The following is a 24,073-nucleotide window of genomic DNA, read 5'->3' as shown; positions in this document are numbered from 1 at the left end:
TGTGAGCAACAGAAATATGGTGTTTTGCTGTTTTTCTTGTAGGTGTTCTAATTGTTTTAAAATGCATTTGAAACTTAAGCTCAGAGTGTGTGAGGCTCTAAATCACACACATAAGTCACAGGCATATCACCTATGAAAAGCAGAAGTGCAAATTACAGTTCCTGAAAGAAAAGAACTAAAGCGGATCCTGGCATTTTGATGAGGAACATATTTTGGAAGCTCCTGCCATGAGGCAAACCATGTGTCCTTTCTCTGTGTCTACATATATCCATAAGATTTTAGTGTTGTCTCCCCTTTCTTGTCCTCAACTTCCTGCAGCTGTCTAATAGCAATAGCCAAATTCTGCCATATGGGCAGTCAGTGGCTGTCCGAGTTTCCAAAGCCTGTTCAAGAGAGGGATTTTATTAACCCAGCATGAAGTCCTCTGGAATGCAGAACCCATGAAGGCAAATGCACTGAGTGTTTTAGCAAATGGTAAAATAGGCTCTGACTTAATCCCTACTTCATCTTCTAAGAACTCTTTCCTGGACTGCATTTTCTGTATAGTTTCCTCTGCCGCCATCCTAATGCAAGCGGTTTTATTATAGACTCTGTCTGGTGTTCCTTGGTCCCTAGGGCAGCTACCCACACTAAGGCATGCTAACTCCATAACTCTCCAGGAAAATGATTCAAAAAAGCATGAAAAGGACAGAGGTGTCACCTGGTGTTTGTTTGGTAACAAAAGCAGTTGGGACCAAGAGCCTGATTTTCCTCTGAAGTCAGCTGCTGTAGTTACATGTAGCTCTAATGAAGTCTGTACTTGAGATGTTTATCCATGAGAATAGAATCTGTCTTGGATATTAGCCTTTGATTTGATAAACAGCAGACCAGTTCTCTCTCAGCTGAGGAATCAAGATACTTCATTTTCCTTCCTCTCCTCATAACATTTCGCTTGTTTTAGAGTGATGCACTCTTCATATCAGAATATCTCCACTCACCAGAGTCAGGCTTGGAGGTGTCTTCCAGCTGTTTTCTCTTGCAAAAACTTTCACTTTGGAAACTGTCTAAGCAGAATTTTTCCCACAAAAAGTGGAACCTAATGCAACCTCAGCCAGTATTTAACTGCACCACTTCCCACAGTTAAAAAATACACTGATACAAAAAGAAGAAAAGATTTGAGTAACCACCATGAGCTCCTAAACAAATGAGGAATCTTAAACACTCTTGACAGTCCAGGCGCACAAGTGAGAAGCCCATGGACACAAAAGGTTACATTAACAGATGCATCAGACCACTTGGATTCCTATCCATGCCCAACTCTTGCAGGGCCAACCAGGCAGACATCCTGTGTGCATTTCTAAAACACACCAACAGTGTCAGGGTCAGCACGAAGCATAGCAGCTGAAAAGTATTTTCATTCATAAGCCCAGTGGGTATATACTCCATCATAAGTTAGGGAACAGTAGCTGGTGGGCTGTAAGGAGAACAGGAGAAAATTTGCTTCAGTTCCTGTGAATGGAAGATGGATCAGTGTGCAGTGAAATACGGAGAATTCATAGAAGTAATGAAGGGAGGAGCAGCATGAAAGTTTGACTGCATAGTGATGCCATCACTAATTTGCAAAGGAAAGTTCTCTCTTCCAAATGTACTGTTGGATAACATGAATAAAATGGTTAAGAAAAGGGACCACAGATTCCACCCATCCTCCAGAACAAGAGTTCATCGAGGTGGCTAAAGATAGTGATACTTAAATATATTTGCCTCAGTTATCCATATAGTTCTCCATTTGTTGCATCTTGCAGATTTAATCAGTTCTATACATGAGCTGGGGTGAGCCCAGAAAACAGCACTGTTGAGTTTGCTTGAGGTCTAGGAGAATTCTCCAGACAAACCTTCCTTTAGTTCTACTAGTATAACTAGCAAGTTCATTTTCCATTTTTCTCATGGGATATTAAGGTCCCATTCCTTAGCTTGCCATCTGCTTTTATATGGATTTTATAAGCATTTATATTACCCATATATCTTTTTTATTTATTGCTTGTGAGAACAAGGTGTTGGGGAGACCTCTGCTTTGTTTGCTTAGCAGTCAGGCTAGCTCTACAGCATATGAGTATAGTGGGAAAGATTCCTATTACTCTTTTTTAATCTCATTTATTAAAAAACAGATGTCACAAGTACTGGTACCAAAGAACCCAGAATATCACACTATCCCAGTCAGTACAGATCCTGTCTCAGTACAGAGGTGAAAGTGCTGATTTATGATACATAATGGTCAGCTTTGGCATCCTCATTTCAGAGAATGAAGGACTTTGTTGTTGTGCACAAACACTGCTCCTGGATTATACAGAGGAAAAGTGGGGCCATGGCCATATGTCTTCCTCACATCCCCTTTTTATCCTGTTAGGAGAAGCTAGGAGGAGTTATTCCTGTGCTCAAAGGAAACAGGCATGACCTCTATGCCAAATGGCCAGTGAGCTCTCTAAGGTAATTATGCAATTAGGGGAAGACAAAGCATTGCTAAGTGAGTCATGCTCCAACCTTCCTTGACTCCAGTATGATAATTAGTGAGTTCCTCAGCCTGTTTGCTACCAGCACATCTACCAGGGAAGAACTCATCCTGCTCTGCAAATCACAGACAATTTTCACTACAATGAGTGGCTGTCACTTATGTGTGCATGAAATAAGAATCAGAGAAAAGAAAAAGCTCATTCATGGGGTTTGCTCCTGCAGAATAAGATGAGAGCAGCTTTCAAAGTGTACATCAAGCTTTTTATACATGGAATAACCTTTGCCATCAATACTCATGCAAATAGCAGTATATATACTACCAAACACATGAGCTGGCTACACAGGTAAAGGACAAAGTGGATTTCAGCACCATTGATCAACATGGCCAAGAGCCCTTTTTAGCTTCTTCCCTGGTCAGCTGCAAGTCTGGTACTTCCAGTGGTTTCAGAGAAATGCCTTCCCAATCTCTTTACATCCAGCATATCTCCCTCCTCTTACTATCAGGGGAGTGACTTTCAGGCAGACATCGCTAAACTACAGTCAGAAAAGAACAGGAATAATTTCTATATTGGTTGAAAAATACTGTGTGGATTGAGTTACCTGCTGGCAACTTCCAGGATCCCTGCTCTCCAAGTCTAAGCCTTGCAGATTTGGAGCTGATAGTCAAGTCATTACAGTGGACAAGCATGACACCAGATTGTTATGTAGGATTCATTCCTCCTTGCAAGCCCCAAGACACCACAGATATATGTCAAGGTGAGGTAAAGTGTCTTGAAACAATTCCCTGGAAGGAACACAAGTGCAGGAGGAGCCTTTATGCTCCAAATTTTTTCTTGTGACAGGAGGAGCTATGTGAACAGTTCGGGTTTTATCCCAACAGAAGCAGATTTTATCACACTGAAGTAAGGTCTGTATGCCCTGAGGTGGGTGATCTGGGTTGGATTTCTGTCAGTGCTGATTGAGCAGCTCCCCTGCTCCTTTGTATACAAGTGATGTCAAGAATGTCTTCTTAGTGATGCAGGATAAACAACCTTAACTATTTTGGGTGTTTATCTCACTCTATCATAAACTTCCCCAGAAGACAAAAATAAAAATCTGGCTCCTTTTCCACAGTAAATCTTGACATGACTTGGGCCTTTTGCAATAACTTGGACTTCTAAGCTATGAAGTTAAAATTTTAAAATGCACTAAAAGTGGTAAAGAAAATCTCACAAATCAGTAGTCTAGGAAAAGTCAGCATTGGTACCAGCTGAGCAAAAAATACATTTGGTGGAAAAAAACCCCCTTTTTACAACTTACAGAAGCTTACTCAAATATAATTTTTAAGTATATTTTTAGAGATGCTAAGAATTATAATTCTTAATAAAATATTTACCAGGAGGATGCATATAAATAAGTCAGACAATAGTAGACACACTTTTCCTGTAGGTTTTAGAAATACTTAACAGCATGTCCTCTGGGAGCCACACTGAGGAATGTAGTATTTATAGCCAGCTCCTCATGTTATGGTTGAAACTAGAGTTGGCTTCTCTGGTTTCTTTTTAGTTTGGTGCTCCTGCTGCTCTCCCTGGTACCTCCATATGTAGAGCTAATGAAAAACATCTGGCAGTGTCCCTTTGATCATTTTGTTTGGTTGAGCATTTAGCCAGCTGCCCCATTAATTTTTAACTGAGTCACTTATCTCTGATTACATGAGGTTTGGAGCTGCCTGCAGAAAAGAGACTAGGACCTGGGAGCCCTGCATGCCCTGCACAGACGTGTTCAGATTGCATCTGGCAGTCTGACAGCGCTGGCATAACAAACTGCCAGGAATCCACAGCCTTAGTGTTACTTTTGCAGAGGAGATCAGCATAATTCGGTGCAAACGTGGAAAATGTGCAGAGGTGGCAACTGCAAGACACAACTGTGGAGTACTAGTGAAAATACTTAGCTAGAACAGTATCTGAAAAGCATCTGGTTAGCACTGTACAAATACAGAATCACATCCTGAAATAGCGTGGGGTATCCACAGCAAACAGTCAAGCTAACATCCTGGATTTTGGCTAGCCACAGTAGAGCAGCTGCTTGGCCCACTGCAATGCTGTGCTGCAGCTGTGAGCACATCTGCCAGAAGGGCAGGACCATGCTCTGTGCAGCCTTCAGGTACACCATGGTAGGTGCACTAAAGGAGCACAGGAGAGCACAGAGAATAGTGCCCAGAGTCACATCCCAAGGTGGTCACTGAATTCAAGCATCCTACCTAGGATTTTTGCCCCCTTTTCCTACTTCCTACATTTTTTTCTCTGTGGAAATTGACTCACGTCACCCTGGTCTTCCAAGTCTTTTCTGAGTGCTAGTGTTCAGAAGAGGGAGACAAAAAGAGAATATAAGGGAGTGGGAGGATGAGAGAAGCAAAGGAGGGCAGGAAAAGGACCACGTTCCTAAGTATATTGCCTGATTTTCATCCCTGTGTGCAAATAAAAGGATCTGGAGTCAGAAAAGAAATAACTCACAAAGGTTGTTGTGTGGTGGGGCAATTTACAGCTGAGCCTCAAGTCCCACCAGACACATGGGTTTTGGAATAGCATTTAAGTAGCGATTTTGAAGTCAAAACATGAAATGTTTTAAAAGACAGGTTGTTTGAAAAAGTGCCCTATTACCCTGAAGGACTGTTTCAGCAGAGATCAGCAGAAGTGTTTGAGTTGGCATCCCTTGACATTAATGCAAGGAAAAGATTGATGATCTGTGAGGGATCCCTCATTTCTGTAATTCATTTTTTCCCCTGCCATATCTTAAGTTTCCAGACACTGTTAGAGTCTCTGAGGAGAGTGGAATAAACACTGGAGCAGAGAGCCTTTTATCAGCATGTTCATTTAAAGCCAGTTATGTTGTTTTATTTAGGATGCTGTGTGTAATACTTGACTACTGTAAATCTGTGGGATTTTCAGATGTCTAAAATCATCCAGTTTAGGATGGACATATGCTGGATGTTTAGGCAGAAGGCTGCTGAATTGAGAGACAGAAATCTCAGCTACTAAATGTTGTTGTTAATGAATTTCCACCTGAGGACTATACAAGCCTTTTATAAAATCTCTTGGTGAAGAAGGTCCTCTGAGCAGATAATGAGCAAAATAATGACCATGAGTGGAGGGTTAAAGAGCCTTACCAGAGAGAGAGAGAGAGAGAGTAATAGATATATGGAGAACGTGTATCAGATGTAGTAGTCCAGCTGTGTTGACACCATTTACCAGAAGAAAGACAAATAAAGCAAGAGGCAAGCCAGGGAACAGTGTTTTAAACACTTGTGCATGAAACCTCGTGCATGAAACCTCAGGATACCAGACCTCAGGTCACTCTCACAGTTTACTACTAGACATGGAAGATGCTCTAGAGTTATAACTCTTCCTATTTTACTAGAGCTGATGAAAAAACCCTAGCTTCCAAATGGTCAGACTTGGGAAGGGTATAATAAATTTATAAAGGCCTGAATTTGACTCGTGGAGTAGTAGGTTCCCTGCTAAGTATGCCACTGCAGACTCTGCCCTGCAGCATCTCAGTTAGTCAATGAAAAGTATCAGTATGGCAGTGGAGAGCCTCCTCACCATCAGTTTTTCTTTCTCTGGCTAATGATAACTCAGAACAAAATATCAATCCAACCTCGTTTTCTGGTCCAGTGATGATCATACCTAGTGGTCAAGAGGAAATTTAGAAGTGAGAATGACAGATCCTTTTTAAGGTTAAACTTAGTAAAAGAGCAAGAACTGGATAGTTGTAGCATTCAACCTAACATGAATTAGGGTTTTTTTTAATTCTGATATAATAAAATGTCAATAATAAATCGTGCAGTGAAACGTCAAGTGGGATATGAGTCTTGTTTATACATGTGGACTGAGTTAATGGACACTTAGGTGTAGTAATGGAGGTTTTACCTCTGAATTTAGTGGAAATAGAATCAAGTCATCAGAACTCACATCTTTTTGTCAATAACTTTGCTTACAGGGCATGATCTGATTATGCTATCTCCTGTCTCAGGTCAGACTGACTTATTTAATAGTATTCTCGCAGAATAGGACATCAGTATGAAGTTTTAAATAATTAAAATATAACAGTGACTAGGCCCATGTTCTTTTTGCAATACTTCCCTCCGTTACTCATATATTTTCAAAACTTGAGTTCTAAATATTTGTCTGGATGTATCACAGATGGTTATAAAATCTTTGCTGCAAATACAGGTGAAACGTGGAGCAGGGGAGCCTAGGGCATTCTCTGAAGATGTTTTTCAGGCTTGGCTGTCCTTGGCCATTTCTGGGCCAGTGGTGCCCATATCATGCATGTGCAAGGAAGTGAAAGAAAACAGTGAGTTTATCCTGATGAACAGAGGCAAGGGAAGCCTTTGTACTCAAGCTGCAGAAGGATTTCACATTGAAAGTGCTCACTCTTGGAGAGAGGGTAGGAAGAAGGAAGCCAGGAGAGCCTTCCAAGCAAAGGAAAGAGGTCTTTTAAATACATGGGAATCTTTTGTCACCTGCTGAAACAATAGCGTCTGCCTCATATAAGGGCCTTCTTACGTCTTTCACTAAAAGGAAATGCATTGCATTGTAAGCCCCAGTGATTTTCTGCAATCCTTTCATGCTGCCTTATTTGCTTGCTTTCTTCCTTCCTTCTTTCTTTCAATTAGCAAAAGCAGTTAAACCATGAGAATTTAACATTACTGGTAATGTGAATTTTCTAGAAGTATTCATTTATTCTAATTTACCTGTGTGTGTACAATCTCTGCAAGCCCAGAGATGGAGCATGAAGCTTAAGGTTACCCACGTGTCATTGACAATTCGCAGAGTATATGGCAAACATTAGAATTACTTGTCCCACAAGTCAAATATTAACTGGAATTTTCCTCGAGCATATTTGTTCAAACCATCTGTTGCCTCTGACAAAGAGTAGCAATTAAAAAGAAACAAACAAGAGAACCTACTACATCAATTTTTGAAAAGCCTTCATCATGCAGGATCTCCATGTTCTATATTTAGGAAGCACACCACAGATTTTTGGGAGGGACATTGCTTGTGCAGCTATTTTGTGTGCTCAACATGCATTTCATCCTTAATGGACTCCATCTCTTATGCCTCTTTTTAACTACTGAATTTGTTTTAAAGGTTTAGCTAACCCAGGCCTGAAGTTAACTGTGCCACACTCAGAAATGCAGTAAGATCATGAAAACCAAACCAGCTTGCTTCAGTCTGCTCTGAACACAAGTAAATCTGCAGTTAATTGCCTTACATGCCATGCAACAGTGAGTCACTGGTTTTAAGTAATCACCCATTTGTACATGGAGTTTATTGTCATAGGATGTCCTTGGAGGCTCATTTTCTCTTTTCAGATTCACACATGGGGTATGATATTCACGTCGACAACAAGGATGTCTATAATCAACACTAGCACTCTCAAGAATTCTAAAAGATACAGTTAAGTTGTAATTTTCAGAGGTATCCTTCTCCTACTTACATGAAACTTACTGAAGTGAGAAAGATGTGCATTGCTTTTTTTATTTCACAGTCTTTTTTTTGCTCTCAGACACAGGACACTGGAATTTGTGTACTATCAGTATTTAAGGCCCAGCTGTGATGTCTGTATTCTACTGAAAATCTGCATTATAGGCAAAAGGAACCAATTAAAGCAATGAAAAAAAATGTAAAAGCAAAGAGGTTCAGTCTGATATCATATGGTTTAACAGCTAGGTAATAAATCCATGGCTTTAGTGGATATCAAGATTACCACGTAGTGACTGCACACAGGAATTCAGAACATACTTTTGTGGGGTAGCTGCAAGAAAATCTGACCTCCATCTGCCTGTGTCCAGGAGCTGTATGGCCACGTTAGCACAGAGTTTTGCCCAAGCCAAAAAACAGCCATGGTGACGCACAACCTCAACCGCAGGGCTTCTGGCCATGGGGAGCCTGTGTCCAGCCCACTGACACAACTGTAGGAAACTTGAAGGCTGGAATTCAAAGTGTTTAAACTAATGCTTCAGGACTGATAAGGAAAAAAAAAAAGGGTATGTGTTTTTCTGAACAGGCCACTCTGCTGATTAATAAGTTAGGCTGGGTATTTTCAGGTTTAGGTATGTAAACAGGTATAAAGTTACACTGCCTTTTTCTCATTACGTTGCATCCTGGAGGAGAAGCTTTACCCAACTTATTTGAACCATAGCAGAATATCTTGTTCTTTTGTGCAAATCAGATTCCTACCAGGGAAAAGTGCATGAAAAAAGAGTGCACCTTGTAGTACTTACTTAGAAAAGCTGATTGACAATAATATGAAAGTATTTGTCATCTGAATCCCTGTAGACTCTAGCAGAACAATCAAGGGGGGTACGGCAGGGATCCAGAGCTAGCTCTGATGAATAAATTTAAAGATTTTACATTTTTATTAGGTTAGATTTTTTTTCCCTTTAACTTACGTAATCCATCTGAAGAGTAGAGTTCTGATTTTCTGGGAGAATAGAGCTTAAAAAATCTTTTATTTCTTAAACCAGACAGAGACCAGTCAGCATCTGAATATCCATTAGAATCTCCTTTCTAATTAAATTTCATCAGCTGGATCAGAAATATGATGATGTTCAGAAACTGCATTGAGCCACATTCAAACACTGTAAATAAGGTTTATAACTTTTATTCTTGAGCTGTCAGTTCAGCCTTTGGTTTCTGAATCATTTCGTGGCATTGATCCAGTGCTTCAGTTACACTGAAAAAGACATTGACCATTGCAAAAGTGGGTGGAAAAACATCCTTCAGCAGTCAGCTGGGTATATCTGCTGAAAGTATGTCTGTAATTTTGTGAAGGAGATGGAGTTACTAAGAACAGATTGGTTTCTGAGACTGCCTTGAACCCAGCCAGCTGTAGTTAAACCCTCAAAGGCTGACAAAGTGCATTCCTAATTATATCAGTGGAGTGGATGGCTGGATTAAGTTACCTGCTTTGAGACCACTGGTGACAAGTTTCCATCACTGGGATAGATTTTATATTTCATACAAACCAAAGGGACCTCAGGCTGTGCAACAATAGGAATGACCGAATGCTGACATAATACACATCCGTGGAGCTACCCTAAGGCCCACAGATAGTCATATCCCATAGATTCACTGGACATACAATAACATTTGATGGGCAACCTTTGAAGATTTTGAATAAATTTAAACTTAGTATGGGATTCATCTTTGAAATTAAGTACATCAGTTGTCACCAGGTACCAGAAAAATACAGGAAAATCATAGACAGTGGGAAGAGGTTTTCTGCTATCTTTAGAGAAAACACATATTTATGGCTTTGGCCATCTTCACAGGGTCTTAAGACATTCACTGACATCAGTATACTTAAGCAACTGGTATACCTGAAAATAATAAGCTCAGTATTTATTTTTCTGTACTTTTCTATGATCTATATTTAGTTAAAAACTTAATACCACTTTTGTATTGTTTTTAACTACCTATAAAATGAGTAATGCCCTATAATGTGGTTATAGCAGACCAAAGTTATCATCATCTGAAGATCATTTGAAAGCAATAAGTAGAGCTTAGGGGAAAACAATGAACAACACATTACGTACAGTGAGAGGAGTGACATATTCTTGAGAAGTGGAGGAAGCCTCTTAATTTCCGATACCAGTTTTATATTGGATGAAAATAGTTTGCTCACTTTGCAAGACTGCTGTTGTGGGTTTTATGTTTGGGAGACATAAGGAAAATTCCTGTTTGCTTGAGCTGACATTTCTACCACCGTTGCCCTTTCTCACACTTAAACCATGACATCTAAAGCCAGAGAGACAACACAGTGCTCTGTAAATGACACCTGGAAAATCCTGTTTAGAGTTAGGTGCTGTGATGGGCTGATGAGATAAGTCACGCTGGAGAAGAGTATATGTTTGTTTTAACTGCTGAACTGTGGAGGCTATAGAGAGTTGAATCTTCGGGTTACAAATGTAATTGACGTCTCACCACACTGAAAGTCAGGTCTAGAACTCCTCCTGGTGACAGTAGGCTTTGAGCTTGCCTTTAAAGGTCTAGATGTCCTGTGTCAGCATTCTGCAACTGACTCTATCTTTGATACATGTTGCGGTCCTTCTTTTTGGTCATTTATCCTATTCACTCCATTCTCTTATTTAGAAACTATAAAATTCCACGTAGGGATGAATCAGTTATTGAATTGCTCTGTAATCACATTTCTATTGAATCCACTTTGTGTATTTATTGAACTTTGATAAAAAAGAATAAACTTAGCCAAAAGCTACTGAGCTACACAGGAAAGATAATTGAGTGGGGCAGTTCTGTAATGGTCACTCATGATGGAAAAAGTTAGCAAGTTCAATGGGATATTTTTCCTTTTAGATTCATCACAGTCACTTTTTTGGATTGCTCTCAGAGAAATATACTTACAAATGGAAATATTATCACAAGTTAGCACTGGACCCCAAAATCCAAACAAAACAATGAAGCAACACAGACTTTCCTTCCTATTCCAATTGCATCACTGGAACCAATGCCTAAGAGAGGGATTTTGTTTGAAAAAACTTCCTTCTGTGTTTTTTTACTGTGCTGTGTGTCTGCATTCCTGTTCATTTGTATGCCTGATTAACTGAAATCAAATACAACGATGCAGATCTTCAAGCAGTTATAAAAACTCAAAGTGAGCAATACTAGCAGCAAAAAAATATCCTGCGTTGCAATCTTCATGGGAATTGCTGTGCAGAAAGCAAAAGAGCTGACGCAAAATCATGTATGTGTTTTTCCTTCATCTTCTTTTGTCATTTTGTAAGAGAAGTTTGCTCTTTAATGGACTTCAAATAGGCTTGTGAACAGGTAACAAAGGATGCACTGTTTGTGTCTCTGCCTCAAGCACAGCTGTCCCTTGGCCAGCAGCTTGAAAGAAACAGCTAGATTTTAAGAAATTCTGTAAGTATCAATTGTGCGATTTTTTCCCCTCTACCTGTAATATTCTGTGTGCTTTTGGTATTACTTTTGACTTTTGTGGAATTAGTCTTTTGTGGTTTTGGAATGAGTCCTGTTGATTTTAAGAGTGGGGAGCATATTTTGCTTTTCGCAGGTGATGTTGTATCTTCTAGAAATAAATAATTTAATTGATTCTGATTATAGACTTCAATTAAAATTTATATATATATATATATAAAATTTTAGGAGCCTAAGAGGAGAAGATTGGTGGAGATTTACGTCATCCTATCTGTATTTTTAGAATGTACATCTTATGTAAAGATAAAGTAATACAGCACACATCCAAATCCTAACCAAGAAAACTTCCAATCACTAAAAGAATCTAAAGGAACTTAGAAGAAAACTCAAAATTTAAGAGTAACATGGCAATTAGTTAACAAAATAAGAAGTTCATAAGTAAAAAAGAAAACATACCTGAGATCTACTTTAAAGACTGTCATGCAAATGCCTCTTTCTGGGTAGTTGAGGGATTTTTTCGCATTTGCCTTGCTGTCAAAAAAATCTTGGCTAGGCATTCTTTGAAAATGGGTAATATTTGACAGCATTGGAAGCGCTCTTGCTTAGTAGATACACTTTTCCATTACTAAGTAGTAAAGTGAAGGATAGACTAAAACCATGATGAAAGTAGATGAAAGATCATGCAAAATTCTTTAGCTGGAACTTATTCTTGAATTCAGTGTTTTGTTTTGATGTGGTGCTCTACTTAAATTACTGATTTAACATGCACTTGTTGAAATCAAAGCTGTTGAAAAGTTCTGTGATTGGATTATGTGGAAAATAAATTTTGACTAGAATATCAAATAGGGATGTTGAAATTGTTACTCAGAAGTCTGAACAAGTAACTGAAACATGTTACTGGGTGTTTTCACAAAGCAAGTGTACAAAAATACACGTTCATAACAGATGTGATGGCAGAAGTTTTTTGAAAGGTCAGGTCTGTACATTTCTTTGATGCAAACCTTGAAATGCCTAAGGTCAAATAACTTACTACACTTAATTTGTGTTTTGACTGCGACCCTATACAATATGTAAATAGGAAAGTCCTGCTTCCCTGGAAATTATGATAAGAGAGTAGCTTCTTGGATAGCTGTGACCTCATGGTACAATCCAGTGTTTGCCTAACAAAAATGAAATGAGTTTGTTTTGCACGAAAAAAGCAATCAGATAATATCTTGAGTGGAAAGCCTTGACTTAGACACTTGTACTTTCTCTACCATAGAAAATTTTATGATGTGCTGTATTTTAAGATTTAGTGTATTTCTAAGTACTTTGAACATTTTTTGATGCATGGGCTGGTTTAACCCTATTGACAAGAAAAATAATGATAGCAGCTCTGTGGCTCCTCTGAGTTGCTGTGGTTGTCTCATTTTTATTGAACACAAACTTTATCATAAACTTACTCTGAGTAGCACTTGCCCTGTGTTTCCTGCAAGCTTTGCTGGGCTTGATTGACACATTATTAGTCATATTCTGTTTCATATAGAAGTGTTCTATATAAAATTGTTGGACTGTACTTTTTTCACAGATAGACTCCTGGGCCAATTAATTGCATTGTCCAGTTGCTCATGAAGGATAACGTCAGGTATATCTAAGCTTGACTGCAGGATGTGCCAGGGGGTGTTCTGGGGTTCTCCTGACCATTTGCCCAGCTCATATCATTGCCCTGAAGTGTTACAGTGAGGCTGGAAAACTCTCCCTGACAGTTTGCAGAACTGCAGCTCTATGGTGAATCTATGGACAGAAAATGTAGGAAAACCAAAGAAAAAGCTACCCATACTCTTTTACTTCCTGGAGCTGTGACAACTGCATCTGTGTGAGCATTTTCTGGAGGAAACTTTAGAGGACAAAGCAGTTCACAAATGCAAAATGACTCATTTCAGTTTGTTCCTTGTTTGGTCAAAAGGTATTGTCAAATTCGCACCGAGTGGGAATTCATAGGTGCTGTCTGGTAGTCAGCTATCCCCAAATGACTTTCATTTTCGGCTGCTCTATTAGGGCTCTGAATCACAACCAAGTTGTGATGGCAAAACAAACTGCCACTTACACTGTGAGCTTTTATAACCATTTAGGGACTTGCTCTTAGTGCATGGCTAATAAAAAGTAACTTAACTAGGCTTTTGCTTCTTTCATGACGGAATTACGCTGAATTATGCCATATTTGTCATCAACTAAACTTTCACATGACAGTTAATATAGCTGGGTTGCTAATTAGGAACTTTTTCAGCAGTAGCAATAGCATTACTTGTCTTAACTCTTATAATTATATTCATCTGAAACTCCTTACCTTGGACCAAAAGAACTCCATAACTACACCTAAGAAAAGAATTTTCTTGTGTGATACACAGACATAAAATAAGGGGGCATTACTGCTCCCTCCAGTCCCATCACCAACTTCTGAGATAGAAAAATCCATGTTTCTTAGAAGCTCCAGGCCAAGGTAGTCAATTGTCAGCTTCTTACATAACAACACAGAAGCAGGAATCCTTACTAAAACTCTTTAATTTATATTGGCCAGTGAAGTTTAATTTATATTGGCCAATTCCCTGGCATTGTCATTCATCAGTTCAGGATTCACGGCACAAAAAACTTTGAGAATGAAAGCTCTGAGAACACGTGTTAAATTCATCTAAAATTTCTCTCCAAGGCCACAAGAAGATTAATGCAGTCATGAAAGCAAAGGTCTGGCGCCTCCATCAGCTCCTTTTCCAGTTGCTTGAATGCTAAAATGATCACAGAAATTTCCTCTTAAGTCTCACTGCACAACCCACACACATGCACAGCTCCAACAAAGTGATGACTTGCAGCCTGCACAAAAATACTCCTAACCTGCCTGGCAGCCAGCTGGCTTGCCCTAATCCAAGCCCTGAAGCTCGGACTTGAGCCCAGACTGCTCTGTCTTGAGAGTAAGCAGTGCCAGCAGTGCAGAGAAAGAGGCACATGTCCCACCTCGCCTGGAGCCCGTGTCCTCCCTGCAGGAAAGTGGCTCCAGCTAGGACAGTTTCCAGTCAGGCAGTGCTCAGTTTCAAAACATCCATGTAAAAACTGGCATCTGCACAAATCACAAGTCTGAGGAAGTTCTGGAGATAGTTGTAACTGTGCTGGAAAGGAAAGAAGGGAAAGCCATGAGCCTGTTTAAAAAAACAAAGCAGCAAGTAGAATTTTATTTTCTTCCTGCTGCCTCCTGGCAGGTGACCTGAATGGATGCATGAGTGCTGAGCACTACATGGCAACATTCTCGCTTCAGTGCAGTTTGAACCCAGTTTATAAACAGGCAGAAATATGCCTTCCATTGTCCCTGCTCAGCCATCCTACCTGCCCCATCCCCAAAAAACCCCAAGGCATTAAAGTAACCTCTGATGCAAGCACTGGTTCTCTCAAATGTAGTAACACACTCAACACGTGCTTGGAGAGCTCATTAGAGGACAGAGTCAGCATTTTCCATCCTGCAGCAGCTCCAAACTCCTGATGGTCCTTTTCCAAGCACTGCTGATTTAAGTTAAAAACAAGCAGTAGCTTTCCCAGCTCTTGCTTTAACTCCATACTTGTGAAAAGGTGATAAGGGGCAGTTTCAGTACATTGCCCTCCTCTCCTAGTACACATGGATTGTTTTAGAGAAAAGCCAAAGGAGAAAAAAGAAAAAAAAGAGAAAGGAGAGAGAGATTAAAATGCAAACCAAACAAGTTATTAATATGGCAAAGCTAACATAATGCCATCTGGTTTATGTCTGGTCCCTATTTGGAGCTTGATCCTGCTGGGTGCTTAGCGCTCAGGCTGTTCTCTATGGCACTCTCCAGTGCACACTTAATGTTTAAGTGCTTTACTGGATCGTGGCCAGCGTGCTGAGCACCTCAAAGGAATCAGACCTTGCTTAATTTTTCTGGTTTGTAGAAAAACTCTTTCCAGCTCTGAGCTCTGGCACTTGTAAGTGAGATTTTTCCTTCTCCACTCCACTCCAACACCCATATTTTTTATTCTGAATAGTCAGTTCCAAGCAGGATTAAGCCACTGGTTGCCCACGGTGGAAACCCCAGAACAGACCACTAGCCTCTGAGGAAACTCCAGGGGACAATATTTTCACTTGAGCTGAGTTCCTACCTAGAGTTATTCAAAGCTCCTTTTGCTCAGCCTGTGAAAAAGTTCAGCTGTAGAGCAGAAAGGAGAGTGTGTAATAAATTCTCAGACCTAGTCAGCATATACTCCAAAGGGGCAATAAGCTGTTAAATCAGACCAAAGAAATCCCTAGTAAACCAGAATTCGTGGTATGTCTGACAGCATACACTGCATTAAATATTTCAAGTCGATAACTCCAAACGTGGCTGTCAACATGATGTGCAACCTCCGTGCACTCAACTTCCATCTCTTTCCAATAATAGTGAATCTTTGTGAAGAGCTGCTGTAAATTACAATTACTAAGCAAATTTTCAAATCTTATAGCTAGATTTGTAACTAGTTTGAAGACCATGGTGAGAAAGGAATGATGAAGCAAGGAGTTTTTGCTGTGATGGCAAATCTGCTCAAGGTTTTAGTTTCAGGGTCAGGCTGTGTAATTCCTCTATCAGCTGATCATTAATGCTTTAAAATCCTTGAGGTGCACGCACTCAATGTGGTGTGTTCTCTCCTGTGCTCCTCACCCATTTGTGCATCCATCCATGTGTGTGGGGGTGTGTATGTTTGTGGGGGATGTGTTTGCCACCTGCAGGGCACCAGCTGTGGTGCCAAAGTGTGGGCATCCAGCATTTTAGCCACGAAGAAAAACACACCCTTCAGGAATACCACTTCTGTTCACCTGCTCCCTGCTCCCTCTCCACTTCCTCTACAACAAATTTTTACTAGCATTGCAAACCTCCATCTGCCTTCAGATAGCTGATATATTCTCTAAACAGCCAGACAGAAAAAGAAACAAAAATAAAGGAAATATTTACCTCTTTTCCTCAGTTATAAAATTAGCCTAGGACCTGAAAAAGACAAAGTGTAGTCCTGGATCACTGATTGGATTTAGTCCATATATGTCCATACCCTCTGAAGCTAGAAATCATTCTTCACTGGACCACAGCACTATGCCTTACAGGACCCAAGCCAGCAGTTTTAAAACTGCCATGTATGTTTGGGAAAGTCTCCGACTTTTCGTTGTTACTGCTATGCTTTTCTTACACCCCTAACTTTCTGAGTGTATCTAGTGAGCAAGAAGCAATTCCATCACTGAAATGTAGCTATCTTAGAGATATAAAATGTTTTCTCCCTGAACTGCAATCAGGACATGGTAGGGAGCACAGCACTCTGCATGGGCACAGGTGGGCTGCAGGCTCTTGATGGTAAACAGTAATTTTCAGGGTAGCTGGTAAAAAGGACAGAAAGCAGGAGGTTTTTGCTTCTGACTCATACCTCCAGTGCATAATAATAATAATTAATAATAATAATAATAATCAACAACATTTTCATAGCACATGGAAACAAACATAGTAAGCACAGGTGGCATCAGCAGCACTCTAAAATTTCATGAGCACTGTAAACAGACCTGGGTGTATGCTGGAATTTGTCCAGAATACTAGACACAGCACTGCAGCCCTATCAACAAATAGATTCCCACAGGATTTCCTGGCAGGTGTTTTGCACCCAAACCCCCAACCAGATGTTGGTGGGGCAGGGGGTAAGGGGCATCTTCATCAGTTAGTGCTTGTATGTGTCCTGTGTGGATGACATTGCCAGATTTCCCTGCCTCCCCTTTACAACACATGCTTTTGCCCATCAGACATAATCCCACCCCTAAGTAAGTTACCAACTCACGTCCTGTAAGACATAAGTTGGCCTCTTAGCTTTCATAAGGCCATGTGAAATGCTTGTCCATCTGAAGAACATTGCCTGCAATTGCATCAGCTGGCAAAGGAGACTCCTACTGCAGTGTTGCCGTGAAAGCCTTTTTGAAACAACATCTTTTATCAAATATCTTGGATTTTCCGTGTCTTTGATCCAGAACTTTCTATTAGTTTTAGTCAGCAATTTTCTTCTCTCTTGCCAATGCCAAAAAAGCTCTGCCAGTGAAATCAGTGGTGCTGGGGTCAGTACCAGCTGTTATATGAGCAGCAGGGAGCTGAAGAGCTTTGTTGCAAGAGTGTTGCAAGAGGAAATAACTATCAGATAACCATCTTGCAGGACTGTGTGAGATCTGTGACATTGTCACATGGCTGGTGTCCTCCTCAGGCCACCCAGCTGCGTTTCTGCAAGTGTGAGAATTACTGGGAAAGAAAAGCTGTCCCTGAAGTGCTCTCATCTATCTATATCTATCTATCTATCTATCTATCTATCTATCTATCTCTATCTATCTATCTATCTATCTATCTATCTCTGCTCATGAAAACCATGAGTCCAGGTATCTCTTGTTTGGACAGTGCTGTTGAAGCCAGAGATTTCTCAATGTTGAGAAAAGCTTTGATCTTGAAATCATGCAGGAAACCTGTTCAGGCTTTTGAGGGCATTTGCATTTGATGATGAGCTTGGCCATTTCCCAAGCAGACATCAGTGCTTTGCCAGCCTGCATCTCCACTACCTTCAACCATTCAGACCTGCACAAGTAAAGGCAAAACATCACTTTCAGCAGTATTTGTGATGGTCTTGGGTCCTTAGGTGGTACTTACACAATTCTGGCAGCACTGGATGTGCCAAGTGCTGATCATGGTGGGCTCTAGGTCTCTAGGTTGAAGCCAGGAAAAGAGATCTGAGGCCTCAGCTACAGTTAATGCCCTGAGGCAATGGTAAATAATATTGTATTTACCTTTTTTTTTAAATCTCATGCTAGTATTTTCAAACTTCTATCAAATCTTACAATTTTATTTTTTATGTTGAAATGTCTGTGATGGAATGGGTAACATAGGTTCTTTCTTTTAAACTTGATAATTGAAGTTTGTTTTGTCTTATCCTCTATTTCACTGCATTGTATAAGACAGGCATCCCAAATTCTGCCTGACTGGCAAGACCAGTTCTGCTTTCATGTCAAATAATTAACAAAATCTTAGATTAACCTAATATTTATGGTATATGTTGTAATTAGATATGTCTTTGATTTATGTATGTTTCTGTTTAGAGGAATGAACTTTGGGAATGGGCAATTTGTAATGGATTGAGCATATTGTGTACAGAAAGTAAAAACTTCTTTTTTCCTTTGTCTGGTTGTGTCCAACAGAATTTTCAGATCTGACGCCTGTTTAGTTAGGGATTTTTTAAAGTCCTTTTACTGGAACACATTTTATGATTTAGAGTCCCACTCAAGTAAAACTGCTGATCAAATTAACATTACCTAATAAGTGAAACTAGTAAGATATTTTGTCCAAATTCAATCTGCGCCTTTAAGGAGAAGCAAATTGGTCAACAGACCATTAGAAACTCGGCAGAAACTCACACAGTTCTTAAAATAAAAGTTACTGGCCAAATATGAATCTGGCAGTTACTTTTGAAGTTACATTTGGGAAGAACATCTGTTAATATAAAAATATCTTGATGCATTACAGTGGTTTAGCTGTAGTTAGTTTGAAGTACTTGGTTAACATCTAAGGGAGGAAGGAGAATAAATGTCTCACATTTGGCAATCAGTAAGCCAGGGCTTTTACCCATTTCTTGGCTTTGTTTGGGTTTAAACAATGTTCCTCTGTTTTTGCTCAAGTTGCAGTAATCCTTCAGCCCTTGATGTCATGCATCCTGGGTTTTCTATACTCTTTATAATAATCTTTGAAACCCCAGCCCACATCATATGTTATGAATATTCTTGTTTTGGAGTAGAGACACAGGCAATCATTTTAGACTGCAGGAACCCTACCCCTAACATTTCCCTGTGCGTCAAAGACATGGAGCAACATCAAGCAGAAGAAGTAAAAGAAAAACAAGCTTGAAAGGTGGTTTAGGATGAGAAGAAGAAAAATGGGGAAGGATCAGCAAAAAACATTGCTTTTAAGGGTCAGAATTACACTGCTTTTGTGGAGTAATCCAAACTATACCTGGAAAAGCTTCTTCAGGGCAATAGTTAGTTTAGGACATAAGCATGGTTGGACTCATGGTTGAGGGCTGGAATATGGTTGGGGGTTGGAACTAGATGATCTTCAAGGTCTCTTCCAACACAAACTAATCTATGATTCTATGGTTCTATCATTCTGTTGTCAGACTGTTCCCAGAAATTGATTCTGGAGAATATGGGAAATGGTACTGTTACAGACAACCAGCTCAGGTCCTTCTTTCCAGGTGACAATTACTTCAGCAATATCAATACTATAGCACACAACAATGCATAAGTAACATCAGCAATATTGACAAGTAATTATTTTCTTTTTCGGGCCATGTGACTGAGAGTGTTTGTTATTCATGTCCTCCTCAGTCAGTAACTCTTCTTTCAGACCACCATCTTTTTATTTTTGGCCTTCTTGGTTTAGCTTTTAAAGAATTTATGGCTCTAAGGGATGCTAAGTGGCTTCCTTAGGGAATTGTTCTGTAAATCTTTGGCATTAGGATAAATAACAACTTGTCTATTATATTATTTAATGCAAAAAGCAATAGAGGATTTTCTTGGAGGACCTAAAAGGAGAATATTGCCAGAAGTCACCTTTGACAATTTGACCAAAATTAAGGGGGGAAATAGTGTTTGTCCAAAGATCAAGGAGCCACCTGAGCAAAATTGTGTTTGTGAATTCAGCACAAACCCAGCTCCCCCCTCACACAGCTCCACTCACTGTTTCCAGTGTACATACAGCCTCGGCTTGCGGCTGTCGCAATGGGCCCGGCAAAACAAGCTCAGTCCCTTCCTGCTCATTTACTAGTGGAGGAGGTTTTTTCTGCCAGACAAGTTCATTTATCAAGGTGACCTTCACAGCCTGCACCGAGCATTCCTGCAGAAAAAGAAAGTCGCCTCAGCGCATTTGGAACCCCAGCTCTGCGGCCCACAGGCCCTGTGAGGAGGAGCAGAGGCGTCACCAAACTAAACCCTTCTACTGACACTCCAAGGATTTCTCTGTTCCACAGTTTTCGTAGATCAACACTGTGTGTTTTGCAATCCTTTTATCATGCTCTGTAAACCCTCTCCTCTTGCCTGACTGGTTTTATGTCTAAACGGTCTTGAGGTTAAGTATTCTCTTTTGAAAAAACCCTATTCTGTAAATAAATTGTCTCCTAGGCAGAGCTAAGACCACAATTAAATCTTGATCGATCATGAATGTAGGTAGAACACTTCACAGATCCTCTGCCAAAGCCCAGAGAGAAAAAGCAGATCTTCAGAGATCTGCTAAGAGAAGGTTTAATCTTCTATGTCATCTGAGGAGCTGATGTCAAGTCTGGACTGCTTGGCCACGAAATAGTATTTTCTTTCTATCTACATAGCTGCTCTCAAATACATCACTTATTAAACTTTAGCACAGTGCCATTTTTATACCACAAAAATCAAGCCAGATTTGGAGCATGTGTGCTTGATGTATCCCAGTGTTAATGTAAAATCTAGCTTGGAGAAGAGCCCCTGGCTTTTACTCACTACAGCTGGAATAGATCAATATATACAGACTATGGAAAGAGCAGTCATGTTTCAGAAGAAACCACCACACGATTATAATCATGCCAGTTTAATTTCTGTGGAATAATTAATCCAATGATAATTATTCCAGTTCCTTCCTTGTAGTTTTATTTTCATGCCTGCCATATGACATCAGTTAGACAAGTCCTTAAAGCTATTCTCCAGCAGCAGTGACCTGTTAAAACAGGAGGCTGTATTCAGACGTGAAACCAAAATAAAAGGAACATTTCTAATTCAAGGGGGAAAAAAAGTTTGGGTTGATCAGAATAATCTACAGAGCATGTTTTGAGCCAAGGAAAAAAAATTGGCAAAAATCAGAAAAAGCTGAGACATTTCATTGCAACATCTTCTAAATGAACTGCTTTCTTTCTAATTTATGTGGATTTAACTTTCAACAGAAAAGTAAAACAAATCTCTGAGATCAAACTGTTTCTTGTTCTTCTGAAATTCTACAGGAAAAGAAAATAGCTTTGTTTCAGATTAACTTTAAATGAAGACTTTGTTCAATTACTTGTTTGGCCAAAGCCCTGAAAAAAATCAGTTATTTACATAGCTAATTGTTTATGACTGGTATAGCATTCAAATTTAGAAAAAGAATAGCATGAAACTGTGTGCCAGTGTTTATCAGATGTATGGAATTCAGTATATCTACTTAAATATTCCATCTGTTCAGTATACAGAATTGGTTCAGAGTTACTTTTGTACAAAACATAAAACAGAATACTCAAATATTAATAAAGATGCCAGGGCAGGCAGATCTTTGGAGGGACACCTGTGTATATGAGTTCACCACTCTTTATTTTTCATAGGACATTAGGGCTCACCACTTTGCTGGTCCTGAAAGAGTGAGGCAAAAAATTATGTTTAGGCATATTTACACAGTTTTATGGCAATACTTTAAACATAAATGTTAGTTTAAAATTTAGCAGAAGAAAATACTGTATTTTTGGAGGTAAAATATGTTAAATGCAAGGACACTGTAGCTAGAGGGTCACATTTCCCTTAATTTTAAATGTACCTAAAGCCCAGTGAGCAGTTACCTACTTGCAGCATTTAATAGCTCTCTGGTCAGTTCCTCACTGTTCTCTCCCTTTATGGACAGCAAGAGAGGCCTCTCAGCTGTGGGTGAGCTGAATTGCTCTTTGGAGGTGACTTTCTGCTGGCTGTGGCAAGCAGCATCCCAACTCACACATCCTGGCTCAACACATTATTTTCAGTGAGAGGATGCAGCAATTCTTGAAACACAGGGAGTGTTTTAATTGCCAACAGCAGCCGGAGGGAAGATACACTCATTGTCAATTGCTGCATGTGAGCTGACCTCTGTTTCCTCATCTCCCTTCCCAAAAATATTTTTCTCTACCCCACAGGCAGCTAGCTCCAAAGAACAGGTTGAAAATTTCGTATTTACAAAATGCAGCTAAACGTCACCTTAGTTTTTAGGAAAACCTGAGTCACTGTTACTGATGACTGTATAAATTTTATCAGAGAGCGATTTTGGGAAAAGATAAGCCTAAAACTATATGACACAAGGAGAGTAATAGTGGGGACAGTATATCACTTCACTAGAAAGAGGGAGACAACATCCTTGAAGGAAGCAGAAAGGGCAGTCTCATGACTGTTCAGCCTAGAGGTTGCCTTTGAATGCTTGTAAAAAGTAACACTGTAGAGGTGTTTAGCTGAGATGATATGGACTAGCAGAATTTCATAATTTCAGGCAAAGCAACAGTAGCTTCCAAGCAGTTTCTGGTCACCACCACCATCATCTGGATTTCTAGCATGAACAGCCCCACAGTCCACTACCAAATTCCTAAGCCATGTTCACTTTTCCTTGCGGCTTGTCCTTTAAAGCGTGACCTAATAGTCCCTAAACAAACCGACAGACAATGGTGATTTACTAGAATTTTTCAAAATTTTCAAGGATTTATGCAAACATAAAAGTTTCCCAGAAGAAAGAGGAGTGACATTAAGTCCAGTTTAAAACATAGACCAAATTTACTCCAAGATGAACTGTAAAACCAAACCACTTCTGGTTTTGCTCTTTTCTGCCCCTTAGGAAATCTGTGTCTGATTCAGGAAGTCCTTTCCCTTCTCTCTCCTTTGTTTCAGTCTTTTTATTTTTTCTTGCTCTGATTGAATAACAGGCTTTCTTTTTCCTTTATTCTGCTGTAGAGTTTTAGCCATGTCTTTGGAGGAAGTGTAGGATATCAAAAAGCTTATAACCAGAAAGTTAGCTTTTCCTCCTGTATTTCAGGCTGGAGGAATGATGACAGGAATGCTGTAAATTTGACAGACCCATTTAAGCATTTCAGTGCATAAACAAAGCTTTGGTGGAGGGAGTAAAGTTTGACCAACTCATATGTTTTCCATGCTCAAGAGTTATTTCTCAAGGCTCCTTTGACAGCATTAACTGCCTGTGGCAGGGAATGTTTTGCACAGTGTGTTTCTTCATCCCCCAGTTGCAGCTCAAAACCATCCCTGAATCTCAAAACTTTATTGATCTTGTGGCCACAACCCAGTTCTGGGCCACTGTTCATATAAACCTGGTGAATGCGTTTTTCAGTATTCATCTAGGCCCCTCACTGATCATCCCACTGTATGAAAAGCAAGAAAGGCTTCCCCATAAATATTTGATTTCTTAACAGCTGTACTCTGGCTCGCTTCTCCTTCCTCTCTGGCATTGCACACTACCCTTCTCCTCTGGGTGGAGCAGCCATCTCCATGCAGAAAGAGCTCCTCATTAATTTGCATCTGGCCATTTATGATTTTCTGCATCATGCTAATAGCAGTGTCTCATATTCCTTTAGAAGGAAACACATAGGCTGGCTGTGTCTTTTTCTGAGCCACCCCACAGGGACTCTCCCGAATTACAGAGCAGCTTAGTGCTGATTACTTTTTTATTTCTCCTCTTAGGAAACAGATAAAAGGTTTAAGTTCTGACACAAACAGGAAAACATACTAAGAGGATTTATCCTGAAGGCATCTGCTCTTTAAATAGTGATGGAGCAGTGTCAGTCCATTTCCCAGAAGGGACAGAAGCTCCACCACTCTTTGTTCCCGCAGACCC

General features: G+C 39.9%; 1 protein-coding gene across 2 annotated transcripts in view; it reads left to right on the top strand.

Annotated features, from left to right (window-relative positions):
- The window catches only part of ARHGAP28 (Rho GTPase activating protein 28), a 76,627-nt gene that overhangs the window by 1,538 nt on the left and 51,016 nt on the right, over positions 1-24,073 (top strand). The window lies entirely within an intron of this gene.

This window comes from Lichenostomus cassidix, chromosome 2 (assembly GCF_008360975.1).
Source record: "Lichenostomus cassidix isolate B80296 chromosome 2, HeHo_3.0, whole genome shotgun sequence".
In the NCBI taxonomy this organism is placed as follows: Eukaryota; Metazoa; Chordata; class Aves; order Passeriformes; family Meliphagidae; genus Lichenostomus; species Lichenostomus cassidix.
This window is presented reverse-complemented; position numbering and strand designations above follow the sequence as displayed.